This window comes from Panthera onca, chromosome E2 (genome assembly GCF_046562875.1).
Source record: "Panthera onca isolate mPanOnc1 chromosome E2, mPanOnc1 haplotype 2, whole genome shotgun sequence".
Lineage (NCBI taxonomy): Eukaryota > Metazoa > Chordata > Mammalia > Carnivora > Felidae > Panthera > Panthera onca.
In genome coordinates, this window is record NC_138353.1 from 18,662,107 (window position 1) to 18,678,895 (window position 16,789).

Consider the following 16,789-nt stretch of genomic DNA (forward strand, 5'->3'; position numbering starts at 1 on the left):
GAGTAAAGCCACAGGATACAAAATCAATATACAGAAATATATTGCATTTCTATACACTAATAACAGACTATCAGAAAAAGAAATAAAATAATCCCATTCACAATTGCATCAAAAAGAATAAAATATCTAGTAATAAATTTAACCATGGAGGTGAAAGACCTGTACTCTGAAAACTAAAAGATACTGATGAAAGAAATTGAAGATGACACACAAAAAATGGAAAGACATGCCATGGTCATAGATTGGAAGAATTAACATTGTTAAAATGTCCACACCACCCAAAGCAATCTATAGGCTCAAAGCAATTGCTACCAAAATTCCAATGGCATTTTTCACAGAACTAGAACAAATAATCTTAAAATGTATATGGAATTGGGGTGCCTGGCTGGCTTAGTAGGTAAAGCATGCGACTCTTAATCTCAAGGTTGTGCGTTCAAGCCCCATGTTGGGTATAAATATTACTTAAAATAAGGGGTGCCTGGGTGGCTTAGTTGACTAAGCATCCAAATTTGGCTCAGGTCATGATCACATGATTTGTGGGTTCAAGCCCTGCATCGGCTCTGTGCTGACAGCTCAGAGCCTGGGGCCTGCTTCAGATTCTGTGTTTCCCCCTCTCTCTGCCCCTCCCCTGTGTGCTCTCTCTCTCTCAAAAATAAACTTTAAAAAAAAAAAAGTTAAATGTATATGGAATTGGGGGTGCAAAACTCTCTCTCAAAATACATAAATAAACTTAAAAAATGTATATGGAACCATAGAAGACCTCTAATAGCCAAAGCAATCTTGAGGAAAAACAAAACAAAACTAAACTAAAAGTCGTATGCTCCCAGATTTCAAACTATACTACAAAATTACAGTAATCAAAACATACACAGTATTGGCACAAAAGCAGAATAGAGAGCTCAGAGCCCATGTTTATATGTTCAATTAACCTAGGGAAAGGAGGAAAGGACATACAATGGGGAAAAGACAGTTTCTTCAACAAGTGGTACTGGGAAAACAGGACAGCTGTATGCAACAGAATGAAAGATGGCCACTTTCTTACACCATATACAAAAATAAACTAAAAATGGATTAAAGACTTATATGTAAGACCAGAAACCATAAAACTCCCAGAAGAAATAATACGCAGTAAGCTTTTTGACATCAGTCTTAGCAATATTTTTTGGGATCTATCTCTTTAAGTAGGACAACAAAAGCAAAAATAAACAAACAGGACTGCATGAAACTAAAAAGCTTTTTGCAGAGTGAAGGAAACCAACAATTTTTTTAAAAAGGCAGCCTACTGAATGGGAAAAGGTATTTGCAAACAATATATCCAATAAGGGGTTAACATCCAAAATATGTAAAGAACTCATACAACTCAAAGGGGAGCTAAGATGGCTGCATAGTAGGAGGAGTCTAGGCTTCCTTCATCCCTGGAACACAGCTAAATAACTATCAAATCATTCAGAATACTCAAGAAATTGACCTGAGGACTGACAGAACAAAGTGCACAGCTGGAAGGAGAGCCCACTTTGAGGAAGGTAGGAAATGCAGAGATATGGTTTGGGGGAGAAACGGATTGCGGGTGCTATGAAGGGAAGGGAGCCCTGGTCATGGAGAAAAGGGAGAGACAGAGGAGCACACAAGGATACGTACGAGCACACTTCCCAAAGCATTTGGCCCTGAAAACGAGAAGGGCTGAATTTTGCCAGTTTTGCAATCAGTGGGGTTCAAAGACTAGAGTTTCCAAGGTCCCCAGGTTTGGCTGGGATAGAGACCTGAGGATGCTGTCCTACTCCTGAAGCAGAGGCAGACAAAAAACCCTGGGGCAGACTGTGAGATCTCTGGATCGCCTAAGGGACATGGGGAGAGACTGCTCATACTTTTTGGAGCGCATCTATGAGAGGTGGCATTGCCTCTGGTGGGGCAGGGGTGGAGGGAGGAGAACCAGCAGGCGCCATTTCCCTCTACCCCTCAGCATTGGCCTACAGATACCTGCTGAGGGCAGCTAACCGGAACACTGGCTGTTTAGCCTGTTTGCTCCAAATCCCATGGCTCTGAGCTCTGGCACGACTGGCCTTCTGAGTCAAACCTGCATCAGTTCCAGCCTAGAGAGTCCCTTTCCCAGAGGACCGGTGCAGGTCCGTGCCACAGCAGGACCCAGAAGTTTGGAATTTTAAAAAGCAGCAGGCCCGGCTAGGGTAGAGCCCAAGGTGTGCTGTGCTGCTCCAAGCAGACAAACAACCCAGAGACAGTGTGAAATCAGCAATGTGAAAAACGCCTGTGATGCACCAGGGGAAATTGTTTGCTCTCAGAGAAACTGCTTCCCTGAGAGCAGCAAGCACAGACTTTCCTCTCCAGAGACAAAGGAGGGGGTTGTACCATTCCCCTCCTCTGCCCTTCAGCATAAACCAACCTCAGTAAACAACACAGAGCCCACACTAGCTGCCTAACCCACTTACACCAAGTCCAACCCCGTGCACTCTGCTGATACTGCTTTACTCAAGCAAATGTGCCATAGGACCAGTACAGAGGCTCCTCCTCCAGAAGACCAGCATAAAACCCTGCACGCACCACATCTACTGACCACAGAGTTCTGCATAGCTTCAATTCCAGTGGAAATAGTATCAGGTCTCTTTTCGCAAACAGACCAGAGCACATTCACCACACTCTGGCCAAGGTCCAAAACACTCCCCACAGCAGGCAAGAAGAAACTCTGCAGAAGACTGAGCTGAGGGATACAGCAGCCATAACACAGCAGCAGAATGCACCAGAGACACTTCCTGGAGCACCAGGCTCTGAACATTATATGATCTCTTCTTCATAAAGCCATTACTCTTAGAAGCAAGAAACATAACTGGCTTTCCTTACACAGAGAAGAAGACAGAAACCTACACAAAATGCCAAGATGGAAGAATTCATCCCAAAAGAAAGAACAAGAAAAGGTCATGGCCAGGGATCTAATTGAAACAGATATAAATAATATGCCTGGTTCAGAATTTAAAGGAGTAATCACAAGGATACTAGCTGGGCTTGAGAAAAGCAGAGATGATATCAGGGAATCCCTTACCACAGAGATAAAAGAGCTGAAAACTAATCAGCCAGAAACGAAAAATGCAATAACTAAGATTCAAGACTGACTAAATGTAATGACCACAAGGATGGAAGAAGCAAAGGAACAAATAAGTGATATAGAACATAGAATTATGGAAAATAATGAGATGCACTAAGTAGAGAGAAAAAGGGGCACCCAGGTGGCTCAGTTAGTTAAGTGTCTGACTCTTGATTTCAACTCAGTTCAGTTCAGCTTGATCTCTCATAATTCATGGGATCGGGCCCTACATCAGGCTCCCTGCCAATAGCACAGAGCCTGCTTGGGATTCTCTCTATCCCTCTCTCTCTCTGCCCCTCTCCTGCTCATGTTTTCTCTCTCTCTCTCTCTCTCTCTCTCTCTCTCTCTCTCTCTCTCTCTTTCTCTCTCTTTCTCTCCCTCTCTCAAAATAAATAAACTTAAAAAAATTTTTTTTAATGTTTATTTATTCTTGAGGGAGAAAGAAACAGTGTGAGTGGGGGAGGGGCAGAGAGCGAGGGAGACAGAATCTGAAGCAAGCTCCAGGCTCTGAGCTGTCAGCACAGAGCCCGATGCAGGGCTCAAATTCACAAACTGTGAGATCATGACCTGAGCCAAAGTTGGAGGCTGAACTGACTGAGCCACCCAGGTGCTCCAATAAACTTTTAAAAGAGAGAGAGAAGGGGTGCCTGGGTGGCTCAGTTGGTTAAGTGTCCAACTTTAGCTCAGGTCATGATCTTGTGGTTTGTGAGTTCAAGCCCTGTGTTGGGCTCTGTGCTGACAGCTCAGGGTCTGGAGCCTACCTCGGATTCTGTGTCTCCCTTTCTCTTTGCCCTTCCCCTGCTTGCTGTCTCTCTCTCAAAAATAAATAAACATTAAAAAAGTGAAATAGAGAGAAAAAAATGTTAGATCAAGAAAGTAGACTTGGGGGACTCAGTGACTCCATCAAATACAATAATATTTTAATGTAGGAGTCCAAGAGGAAGAAGAGAGAGATAAGGGGGCAGAAGGTTTATTTGAGGAAATTATAGCTGAAAACTTCCCTAATCTTGGGAAGAAAACAGACATCTAAATCCAGGAGGTGCAGAGAACCCCCATCAAAATCAACAAAAGCAGGCCAACATTAAGGCATAGTTAAATTTGCAAAATATAGAGATTTAAAAAAAATCCTAAAAGCAGCAAGACAAAAGAAGTCCCTAACTTACAAGGGAAGACCAATAAGGTTAGCAGCAAATCTTTCCACAGAAACCTGCCAAACCAGAAACGAGAGGCATGATATATATATACATATATATTCAATGTGTTGAATGGGAAGAATCTGTGGTCAAGAATACTCTATCCAGCAAGGCTGTCATTCAGAATAGGAGGAGAGATAAAGAGCTTCCCAGACAAACAAACACTAAAGGAATTTGTGACCACTGAACCAGCCCTGCAAGAAATATGAAATGAGACTCTTTGAGTGTGAAAGGAAGACCAGAAATGACAAAGACTACAAAGGGACAGTGAAAACCTCTAGGAACAACAAAACAAGTAACAAAACGGTACTAAATATATTTGTCAATAATCACTCTGAATGTAAATGGATGAAATGCTCTAATCAGAAGGCACAGGGTGTCAGAATGGATTAAAAAACAAGACCCATCTACATGCTGCCTACCAGACTCATTATAGACCTAAAACCACCTGCAGATTGAAAGTAAGGGGATGGAGAAAAATTTATCATTCAAAAGGATGTCAAAAGAAAGCCAGAGTAGCAATACTTATATCAGACAAACTAGATTTTATTTTTTTTTAATTTATTTATTTATTTTGAGAAAAAGCACAAGTCAGGGAGGGGCAGAGAGAGAGAATCAAAAGCAGGCTCCACACTACCAGTGCAGAGCCCGATGTGGAGCTTGAACCCATGAACTGTGAGATCATGACCTGAGCTGAAGTCAGATGCTTAACTGATTGAACTACCCAGGCACCAAGACAAACTAGATTTTAAATTTTTTTTAATGTTTATTTATTTTTGAGAGAGACAGAGACAGAAACAGAACACAAGCAGGGGAGGGGCAGAGAGAGAGGGAGACATAGAATCCGAAGCAGGCTCCAGGCTCTAAGCTGTCAGCACAGAGTCTGATGCGGAGCTCAAACTCACAAACCGTGAGATCATGACCTGAGCCGAAGTCGGTCGCCTAACCGACTGAGCCACCCAGGCACCCCAAGACAAACTAGATTTTAAACCAAAGACTGTGACAAGAGATGAAGAAGGGCATCATATCATAATAAAGGGGACTATCCAACAAGAAGATCTAACAATTGTAAATATTTGTGTCCCCAAATTGAGAGAACCCAAATATATAAAACAGTTGATAACAAACATAAGGGAACTCATTGGTAATAACGCAATAATAGTAGGGCACTTTAACACTCCGCTTACAACAATAGATCATCTAAGCAAAAAATCAACAAGGAAACAATGCTTTTGAATGATACACTGGAACAGATGGACTTAACAGATATATTCAGATCATTTCTTCCTAAAGAAGCAGAATACACATTCTTTTCAAGTACACATGGGATATTCTCTAGAAGAGATCACATACTAAGTCACAAAAATCAGGCCTCAACAAGTACAAAAAGATTGACATCACACAATGCATATTTTCTGACCACAACACTTTGAAACTTGAAGTCAACCACAAGAAAAAAATTTGGAAAGACCACAAATACGTGGAAGTTAAAGAACACCCTACCAAAGAATGAATGAGTCAACCAGGAAATTAAAGAAGAAATTTTAAAAATATATAGAAATGGGGCACCTGGGTGGCTCAGTTGGTTAAGCGTCCGACTTCAACTCAGGTCATGATCTCACAGTCCATGAGTTCGAGCCCTGCATCAGGCTCTGTGCTGACAGCTCAGAGCCTGGAGCCTGCTTCAGATTCTGTGTCTCCCTCCCTCTCTGCCCCTCCCCTGCTTATGCTCTGTGTCTCTCTGTCTCAAAAATAAATAAAAACATTAAAATTTTTAAAAACTATATATATGGAAACAAATGAAAATGAAAACACAATGGTCCAAAACCTTTGGGATGCAGCAAAAGTGGTCCTAAGAGGGAATTATATGGCAATACAGGCTTACCTCAAGAAGCAAGAAAAAAATCTCTAACAACCTAACCTTACACCTAAAGGATCTAGAAAAAGAAAAATAAGTGAAGCCTAAAGCCAGCAGAAGTAGGGAAATAGTAAAGATTAGAGCAGATAGAAATGATATAGAAACAAACAAAAGAAGTAGAACAGATCAATGAAACCAGGAGCTGGTTTTTTGGAAAAAAAAAAAAAATGAAATTGATAAACCCTTAGCTCAATTTATCAAAAAGAAAAGAGAAAGAACCCAAATAAATAAAACCACAAATGAGAGAGGAGAAATAATAACCAATATCACAGAAATACAATTATAAGAAAATATTATGAAAAACTATATGCCAAAAAATTGGACAATCTGGAAGAAATGGATAAATTCCTAGAAATACATAAACAGTCAAAACTAAAACAGGGAGAAATAGAAATCTTAAACAGACCGGTAACCAGCAAAGAATTTGATTCAGTAATCAAAATTCTCCCAAGAAACCAAAGTCCAGGGCCAGATGATTTCACAGGGGAATTCTACCAAACATTTAAAGGAGAGTTAATACCTATTCTCAAACTATTCCAAAAAATAAAAATGGAAGGAAAATGTCCAAATTCATTTTATGAAGCCACATTATCCTGATTCCAAAACCAGACAGAGACTCCACTAAAAAAGAACTACAGGCCAATATCCCTGATGAACACAGATGCAAAAATTCTTAACTAAATATTAGCAAATCAAATCCAACAGCACATTAAAAGAATTATTCACCATGATCAAGTGGGATTTATTCCTGGGTTGCAAGGGTGTTTCAATATTCACAAAACAGTCAACGTGATACATGTTGTTCATGTGATACGCTTTGTTCCATATTAACAAAGGAAAGGATAAGAACCATATGATCCTCTCAATAGATGCAGAAAGAAAAAAAAAATTTGACAAAGTACAACATCCATTCATGATAAAAATCCTCAACAAAGTAGGGATAGAGGGAACAAACCTCAACATCATAAAGACCACATACAAAAAACCCACAGCTAATATCATCCTCAATGGGGAAAAACTGAAAGTTTCTCCTCTAAGGTCAGGGATAAAACAGAGATGTCCTCTCACCACTGTTATTTAACATAGTACTGGAAGTCGTAGGCTCAGCAATCAAACAAAAGAAATAAAATACATCCAAATGGGCAAGGAAGAAGTCAAACTTTGACTATTTGCAGACAGCATGATACTGTAAACAGAGAAGCCAAAAGATTACCAAAAAATTGTTAAAACTAATTCATGTAATACATGAATTCAGTAAAATCACAGGATACAAAATCTATGTACAGAAATCTGTTGTATTTCTATACATCAAAATGAAGCCAGCAGAAGGAGAAATCAAGGAACTGATCCCATTTACAACTGCACTGGCACCATATGATACCTAGGAATAAACCTAACCAAAGGGGAAAAAGATCTGCACTGAGAACTAGAAAACACTTACAAAAGAAATTGAAGAGGACACAAAGAAATGAAAAAAACAGGGGCGCCTGGGTGGCGCAGTCGGTTAAGCGTCCGACTTCAGCCAGGTCACGATCTCGCGGTCCGTGAGTTCGAGCCCCGCGTCAGGCTCTGGGCTGATGGCTCGGAGCCTGGAGCCTGTTTCCGATTCTGTGTCTCCCTCTCTCTCTGCCCCTCCCCCGTTCATGCTCTGTCTCTCTCTGTCCCAAAAATAAATAAAAAACGTTGAAAAAAAAATTAAAAAAAAAAATAAAAAAAAGAAATGAAAAAAACATTCCGTGTTCATGGATTGAATAAACAAATATTGTTAAAATGTCTATACTATCCAAAGCAATCTACTGATTAAATGCAATCTTATCAAAATATCAACAGTATGGGTATTGAGGAGGGCACCTTTTGGGATGAGCACTGGGTGTTGTATGGAAACCAATTTGACAGTAAATTTCATATATTAAAAAAAAAATATATCAACAGTATTTTTCACAGTTAGAACAAACAATCCTAAAATCTGTATGGAACCACACACACCTCAAATACTGAAAGCTATCTTGAAAAAGAAAAGCAAAACTGGAGGCATCGTGATCCCGGACTTGAAGCTAGATTACAAAGCTGTAGTCATCAAGACAGTATGGTACTGGCACAAAAACAGACACATAGATCAATGGGACAGAATAGAAAACCCAGAAATGGACCCACAACTATATGGCCAAATAATCTTTGACAAAGCAGGGAAGAATATCTAATGGAAAAAAGTCTCTTCACCAAATGGTGTTGGGAAAATTGGACAGCAACATGCAGAAGAATGAAAACTGGATCACTTTCTTACATCACACACAAAAATAAATTCAAAATGGATTAAAGACCTGGGGTGCCTGGGTGGCTTAGTTGGTTAAGCACTTGGGTCTTGATCTCAGCTCAAGTCTGGATCTCAGGGTCATGAGTTCAGGCCTCATGTTGGGCTCCACACTGGGCATGGGGCCTACTTTAAAAAAAAATGGACTAAAGACCTAAATGTGAGATAGGAAACCATCCAAATCCTAGAGGAGAACACAGGCAGCAACCTCTTTGACATTGGCCATAGCAACTTCTTACCAGATATAAGACATTTCCTCCTGATGAAGACATAGGGAAGGGTCTTGCCCTAGCCTGAGCAGGATGGGGAAGGGAGACAACCAAGACCACACAAGGGAGGCTCAAAGCAGCACCAAGGGGTGAGATGAACCCCTGCAGCACAAGAGGAAGGGAAGAGATACAGAATAGCCATGAGACCCAGGGAAGGACTTGCACAGAGGGCTGGTCAGAGAAGCTTGGCCCTGAAGACCCAACTCCCACATGGACATGGCCTTGGGAGTGATGTGCAGCTGGGTCAGTGGTCTCTTCTCAGGAGGGACCTGACCTAAGTCAGGAACGCTGCTGTGACCTTAACAAACAGACTAATGTCTGCCGGAACCATAAAAGTAGGAGCCTAGAGGTCTTCACACATTGTACCTCGTCTCTGGGTCATGTGCCCTTCCCCAGCAAGTGGTCCCAGGTCTCATGGACACAGGGTATGCCCACACATGCAAAGTCTCACACCATTGCTGAAGTGACACAGACACTGTCCCACATAGGGACCCACGAAGAGTCAAACTGCAGAAATCCCTTATCTTACTTTTGCTTACCTAAGTTGTAACAGTAACTCACTCTTTTCAGACTGCAACAAATCTTTTATTACAGATAATCAAACCTCTCCACACTGTGTCTCAAACAGTAACAAATGCAATTTCATGTCTTTAACAGAGCAGAGTGAACATTCATACATGGCCATACGTGGCAGGCTTTTCCTCTGGAAACTGTTGTTGAATATTTTAAAAAAAATTTTTTTTAATGTCTATTTTTGACAGAGAGAGAGACAGAGCATGAGTGGGGGAGGGGCAGAGAGAGAGGGAGACACAGAATCTGAAGCAGACTCCAGGCTCCGAGCTGTCAGCACAGAGCCCGACGCGGGGCTCGAACTCATGGACCGAGTGATCATGACCTGAGCTGAAGTCGGACACTCAACCGACTGAGCCACCCAGGCGCCCCTGTTGTTCAATATTTTAAAATAAAGTGGACTTGTGGATTTATTCTTTTCTAGTATTGTAAACACATGCTGTTTGAGGGGCGCCCGGGAAGGCTCAGTTGGTTGAGCGACTGACTTCAGTTCAGGTCATGATCTCACAATTTGTGAGTTTGAGCCCCGCGTCAGGCTCTGTGCTGACAGCTCAGAGCATGGAGCCTGCTTTGGATTCTGTGTCTCCCTTTCCTCCTCGTGCTCTGTCTCTCTCTCTCAAAAATAAATAAACGTTAAAAAAAATTTTTTTAATATGCTGTTTGATGTTATCTGAGTTTAATTTAAAACATTTCTTGTTGCAAACCAAACAAAATGTAAAGCTTCTGAGGCGAGCATCTCTGTAAGGGAAAAAAGAAGTCTTGTTATGAAACTATTCTCAAGCAAGACCCCACTTAAAATCTGCCAGCATGAAGTTAAGAACTTTGGTCCACTGTCTGTCAGGGCTAAACTGGGTTTCAACGGAATGGGAGCCACACTGCTTCCTGGGTCTTCAATCTCGCCTTCCTGTGAGGAAGACAAAAATGTGTCTCACCCTTTCTCAACCTCTCCTTTCATCTTTCTCAACATCTCCATCATCACGTGGTATAACTTGTCCCAGGATAGTACAATGGCAACTGCTTAGACCCATCTGTCAGAGACTCCAGGTGGGAATGGTTTCCACAGGGAACAAGTTGATTCCTCTGAAATTTCAGACATATCTTACTGGCCAGGGTGCACAGCAGCCATGCTTTCCAGCCCCAAGTGCATTAACTTCATTCCATGGCACAGGGACACTGGGCAGGCGACCCAGGTTGAAGGTTCTGATTGTACCATATTGTCCTCTGTGCCAGACATGAAAGGTTGCACTGAAGAAACTGGTTTTCTTCAGCTGGCCCAGCTGCATCTGGGCATAGGGCATTTGGTTTTCTACATTCTTCAGCTCATCATCCAGTTCTGGCTGTTGTTGTTTATGTTCTCTGTATCCCCTATGGTACTGAGCTTCCTCTGGATCCAGTCTTAGCCTCAGCTTGGGCATTCTCAAGCTTTCCTACCAGTCTATCTCATTTAGCTCTGTCTGTAGCTGTTCAGTCATCCTCATTCATTTGCTCAGAGATCTTCAACAGCATTTGCAGCTGTGACACTCATTTTCAGTGACATTGAGCTGAGTGTCGAGCTGGTCTAAAAGAGGATCTGTGCAACCCTCACAGAGTGGTGATCTACATCTCTCTGGCCCGACCGGAGGTCAAAAAGGCCCCCAGTGCCCAGTCTCTGTCTAATGTTCTCCACGGTACCACCACCGGATGCATCCCCAGTCAAAGCGAAGCTGTTGGCACCTACTGTAGACATCATTGTGGCTGGAAGGATGAATCTGAGAGACACCATCCTGGTGATGTCCAATAAATGACTCCTTTCCCGAGTTAGCCCCTTCCTCCAGGGTCTCTCCTGGTTTCACCTGGGCTGGGGCAAATAATGGAGCTGTGAGCTCCTGGATGGTGACGCGATCCAGTTTCAGGGCTGCAGTGCGGACTCCCAAAGCTGGCCTGCATGGTGCTGCTGGGCGTCTTTAACCTCTCCATCCTTCAGGACTTGGAGCCACCACCCTGGTCAGTCTACCACAGGAGCATCATGGTCTCCAGAACTGCTGCCATCCAGTCTTCAGTGACTTCCCCATCCACCGGACGACAGTAACTCACTTTTACTGAGCATTTACTATGCACCTGTTAGTGTTCTCAGTGCTTTACATGTATTGACCGATTCACTTAACCAACATTCACCAGTACCTCAGTACCTTAGGAGCCAGATGCTGGGCAAGGGACTGGACACAGCTGTGACTACCGCAGTCACAGACCTTGTCCCCATGGAGACTGGGATCTGGTGGGTAAGACAACCCTGAGAATGCCCATGTGGGGTATACATGCTCTTACAGACATGGACAAGGAGCTTCAGACAGGATTCTGCATACTAAAAGAACTCTCCCTGCCCTAAGCTCCCTTCACCTGTGCACCTCCTCCCAATATACTTGAAAGAGCTGCCTGCCTCCTCTTCCTTCCCTCCTCTCATCTCAATGGACTCGGATCTACTTTTACCCCATTGCTGCACTGCAACAACTTGATTCAAGGTCACAGTGATCTCCATCTTTCCAAAGCCCCTGCTGCAGACCCTGCCTTCCTGTCTCAATCCTTTTTATACAAGCTTCTCTGATGCCACCTTAATCCACCGTCATCCCAGGCAGTCCCCCTCCATCCCCCTTGCCAAGAGTTAGATGTGGGAGCACCTCACGGCTCTGGCTTGGGCCCCTTCCCTTTTCTGTCTCACCCTATTTCCATGTGACCTCACCCATGATTTTGAACACCTCTGTCTCCAGCCCTGACTTCCTCTCTGAGCTCCGAACTTAACTATCCAACTGTCTCCTCCACATAATGGGCGTCTCCATATGGCAAAGCAGAATTTTCATTTTACACTCCCACAAAGAACGTGTTCTACCACATCTTTACACTCCACAGAAGGGATAATAAATTTGCTCCATCCAAAAGCCAGTGAATTGTTCTTTTTTTTTCCAGTGAGACCAAATATAACAGTCTTTTTTTTTTTTCCTTTTTTTTAAAGAGAGAACGCGACTAGCTTAATCGGGAGAGCATGCAACTCTTGATCTTGGAGTCAAGCCCCATGTTGGGTGTAGAGATTACTCAAAAACAAAACCTTTAAAAAATAACAGAAAGAAAGAAGGAAAGAAAGAAAGAAAGAAAGAAAGAAAGAAAGAAAGAAAGAAAGAAAGAGAGAAAGAAAGAAAGAAAAGAAAGAGAGAAAGAAAGAAAGAAAGAAAGAAAAAGAGAGAGAGAAAGAAAGAAAAAGAAAGAAAGAAAGAAAGAAAGAAAGAAAGAAAGAAAGAAAGAAAGAGAAAGAGAAAGAAAGAGAAGGAAGAGGGAGAAGGAAGAAGGGGACAGGGAGGAAGGGAGGAAAGGAGGGCCTGCCTCACAGCTAAATGCAATCTTTCTCCCCTGACCCCTAGCAGTGAGATACCCGCCCCCCATCCCCACCCAGGGCTGCTGTGGTCTTCCCCTAGGACCCTGTGGTGCCTCGCTCACATGAATGGCTCCTGACCCCCACACACAACCACTTCTGCCTCCCAGTCTACGTGGCACCAGCCTCGTCAATTTGTCCCCTGGCAGACACAGCCTTCTTTGATCCCCATAGGCACTCCTCTCCACTCCCCAAAAGACCTGTCCCCCATCAGAGGAAGGCCCTCTCCCCACGGTCATGGTAGACCACATTGCGGGGATGGCGGGAGATAGCTGAGCCGAGCTGGGCAGGCTGAGACTCAAAGCCCCCATCTGGCTGCAATGACAGATCCGGGCTGAAATCTACACCAGGCAGAGGGCCAAGGTGAGGAGGCATTGCTGGCTCAGGTGGAAGACGGTGTTTCCAAAACAATTTGGGATGCAAGGAGGATGATACACACTGGGCCTGGTGAAATGCCTCTCCTGGGCTCGAGCCCCACTCACAAGGTCCACAAGGCTGACTGTGGCCAAGGACACCGATGGCTCAGGCACCGTCACAGAGAAGTGAGCCAGCTGCGTCACACAGGTGCCTGGGACAGGCTGGTAAACGCAGGCAAGTAAGGTGGGGTAACCAGTGGGCAGGGCAGGTGTGTGTGACATGCAGGTCCACCTGCACAGCAGACGTGGAGAGGGTGTGCACTGGTGTGGGACAACGGGAATGACAGGTGAGTGGTTGGGCACAGACAGGTCAGTATGTGACAGGCACGCTGACACCACTACTGGGCACTTCCCTGCCAAGTACCAGATGTTTCAGGGCCACCGTCCCTCTGGCCCAGGGCGGGGGGGTGGAGGGGCCTGATGTCCCTGGAGAAGGAGAGCCTCCAAGGCTCTCCTTTGTAGGACAGGAAATGGTCAACCTGTGACACACACAGCCAGGCTCAGGGAGGGGACCCCGGCAGTGTTCTCCGGGCCAGAGAAAAAAGAAAGGGAGAAGGCACTCTGCCACTCCAGTTGTGTCCTTCTTGGGTTCTCCAGGTTCCCCAGGACCCAGACACACCCTGGGCTCTCCAGGATCCAGGCACCTGATGTCTACTGCCTCAGAATGGTCCTGCCAGCCCAGGAGACGCGGCCACGCAGAACTCCTCCCAGGATGGCTCTGCAGGGGCCTCCCCACCTCTACCAGGCATTACGTCCCCTCCCTTCTGAGCCCCTCACCCAGGCCCGCTCCAAGCAGTCACCCAGTCCCCAGAGCACCCACCCCTCTCCCAGCCAGGGGCCTACCACACCCACTCAGGAGGGCACAGAGACCCGATGCCCACACACAACACACAGGGCCAGCTCCTCCAGAGCGGCACTGGGTGGAAGGTCACCAGCAAACCTGTGTGCCTCCCCCAATCCCAGACAAGTCCTCAGATCCCAACCCACAGCCCTCCTGGAGCCCCCGCAGACTGAGACTACTCCCATCCCCCACAACTGCTGCAGCCCTCGCCCCTCCCAGGGAGCATCTGCTACCTGGAAGCAAGATGGCGATTAAGGTGGGAGAAGCCAGTGGTGAGCATAGCCCCACCCATCCCTGCATCACCCCGTTACCGCCACAGGCTGGCCCACTGTCCCCAAGTCATTCCTTGGGCCATGTTGCTCTCCGGAGTTCTGCTTTTGTGAGTTTCCATGCCCAACCCCTCCCAGGTCCCATAAGCACTGCCCCAACTGCCCACCCCTTCCAGACCCTCCAGAGCAAGCCCACAGAAGTCACTCAAGTTCACCTGCAGCTCAGCATGCTCTCATCTTTGTTTCCTGACCAGGGGTTAGAAGTACTGACTGGGAGGAGTCAGCACCATCCCCTTCCTCCTAGGACCATGAAAGCACCCCATGCCCGCGACCCACTCCCAGAACCCTACAAGGGCCCACTTTCCCAGACTCACTCTCTCTCTCTCCCTCTCCCTCTCCCTCTCTCTCTCTCTCACACACACACATACACACAGCAGTGGACCTGGTACTCAAAGGCATGGGTACTGAACCGAGGCCCTAGCACAAAGGCACAGATGGGAATGAGCTACCTGGGACACACCTGCACACATGTTATGTGCACTGTATATAGTATTTGTGTAAACCCTATTCTTGGACATTTATCTCCCACTTATGGCTCCTTCACTGGGCAACTAAGGCGGAACTTGGGACTTGCAAACCAATGGGGTTGTGGGGTCCTGACTTGAGACCCTAAAGGCCAGGGCAGAGTCTGGCTTGGGCACTGTGAGACAAAAGTGAACGATGCAGACCGATCCTAGCCTAGAGAGCTCACCAATCTAGGGAGGAGACAAACCTGAATACGATACATAAAAGTACAGCTGTGATCAAAGGCATAGTTAGTGTCATTAGGTGCCAATATCAGGGGAGATATCCTAGCGGCAGGTGGGTTTGGCCCCCAGGGTTGGAGGGTCATGGGCAATCTACCGGGCTCAAAGTCTGGCTCTCACACTGCTTCTTCAGTCTCAACAACCATCAGATCAGTGTAACTCCTGAAAATGGACTGGAAGATGCTGCTTTTGGAAAATGAGCTGGCAGAGCAGGGCCCCCAAATTCTATGTGTTCAGTGAAGTGTAATAACTGGAAGCCTGATGTATTCCTGTGGCTGAGAGCTGAAGGATTTAACAAGGAAGTAAAGCACTGAGCAGGGAGTGGATCCAGGCAAAGGAAGTGCATGTGCAAAGGCCCTGTGGTAAGAGGGATAGTGGCGGTCACCAGTCCTGACAGAGGCAATACAGAGCCCTGAAGCCCAAAGAAAAAGGGCAAAGTGTGGCCAGAGATGAGGCCACTGCCCCCCAGGGTCATGCGACAAAGTACAACACATGAACTCGAAGTGAGGCTCCACACTGTGATGACTCAATCCAGCTGGATAAGGGAAGTATGGTAACCAGGCTGGAGCAGGTGTGGAAGGCAATGGTGACCTCCCTGGCTGGAAGCTCAGGAGCCACCTCCACAGCACAAAGGAAGAGAAAAGATAAGAGCTGAGTTTACAAAAAGGAGAAACCAAGGGCAAAGCAGCTTTGACATCAGAAGCAATAAAGAAGGCAATGAGAAGAAAGCTTTGTAAAACTGGCTAGAAAGCAAAGCAGCCCAGCTCAAGAGGAAGAGAAAGCCAGAAACAGCCTCTCATTCCTGAAATGCCATCTCTCTTGTCCCGTTGGGATCACCTCCTCCAAGAAGCCACCCTTATCCTGTTGAAGTCCCCTTCTCAGAAAACACACACTTCCCCCATCTCAGACAACCTCTGCGTTTAAATAAACACTTAGTTAACAAACACTAAACTTCCCATGTACTTGCTTCCTCAGCCCACCAGGGGGCCTCCCAGCTCCAGGCCTCAGCCCAGCTGGTCCCTAATGGCAGCCACTCCCTCTCCTATGAATCCCAAGAGGCAATCCGGGCAACCTTCTGGTTCCTACACAGTTTCCCCTGCTGATGATCCTACAAGCAAAAAGACCCACATCTAAGAGGAGGGAAGGCAGGGCAAGAACAGTTGCCAAGAGGAAGTGGTTCAGGCACAAATGGACTTAAATCGGAATATTCCATTGTTAGGGCGCCTGGGTGGCTCGGCTGGATAAGATTCAGACTCTTGATTTCAGCTCATGTCATGATCTCACCGTTCGTGGGATCAAAGCCCCGCATCAGGCTGTGTGGGAACAGGCCAGAGCCTGCTTGGGATTCTCACTCTCCCTCTCTTCCTCTCCCCCGCTCACACTCTCTCTCTCAAAATAAATAAACATTAAAAAATATTCCATTGATGGCTTATCATGATTAGGGGTCTCTTGCCGCAAAAACCACCCACAGTTGCAAATCCAACATAAGCCATCACTGAGAAGTCCTAGCTTCCCAATGCTAGCGTGTCAGAAAGAAAATTAATCTACATTCCCCCAAACCACATTAGGTCACTGCTCTTCAAACGCTGACACAACAAAACCCCACATTATTCCAAAGTCTGAAAAGCAAACACATATTTTGAAATTTTAGAGGGATTTATACGAAAATAGTAAAAACTACGACGTTTTTCCCACCTGGAAA

At 45.3% G+C, this 16,789-nt stretch overlaps 1 pseudogene; it reads right to left on the reverse strand.

Annotated features, from left to right (window-relative positions):
* Positions 1–9,306: 9,306 nt before the first annotated feature.
* On the reverse strand, positions 9,307–16,734 carry LOC144614562 (beclin-1 pseudogene; annotated as a pseudogene).
* Positions 16,735–16,789: the final 55 nt, after the last annotated feature.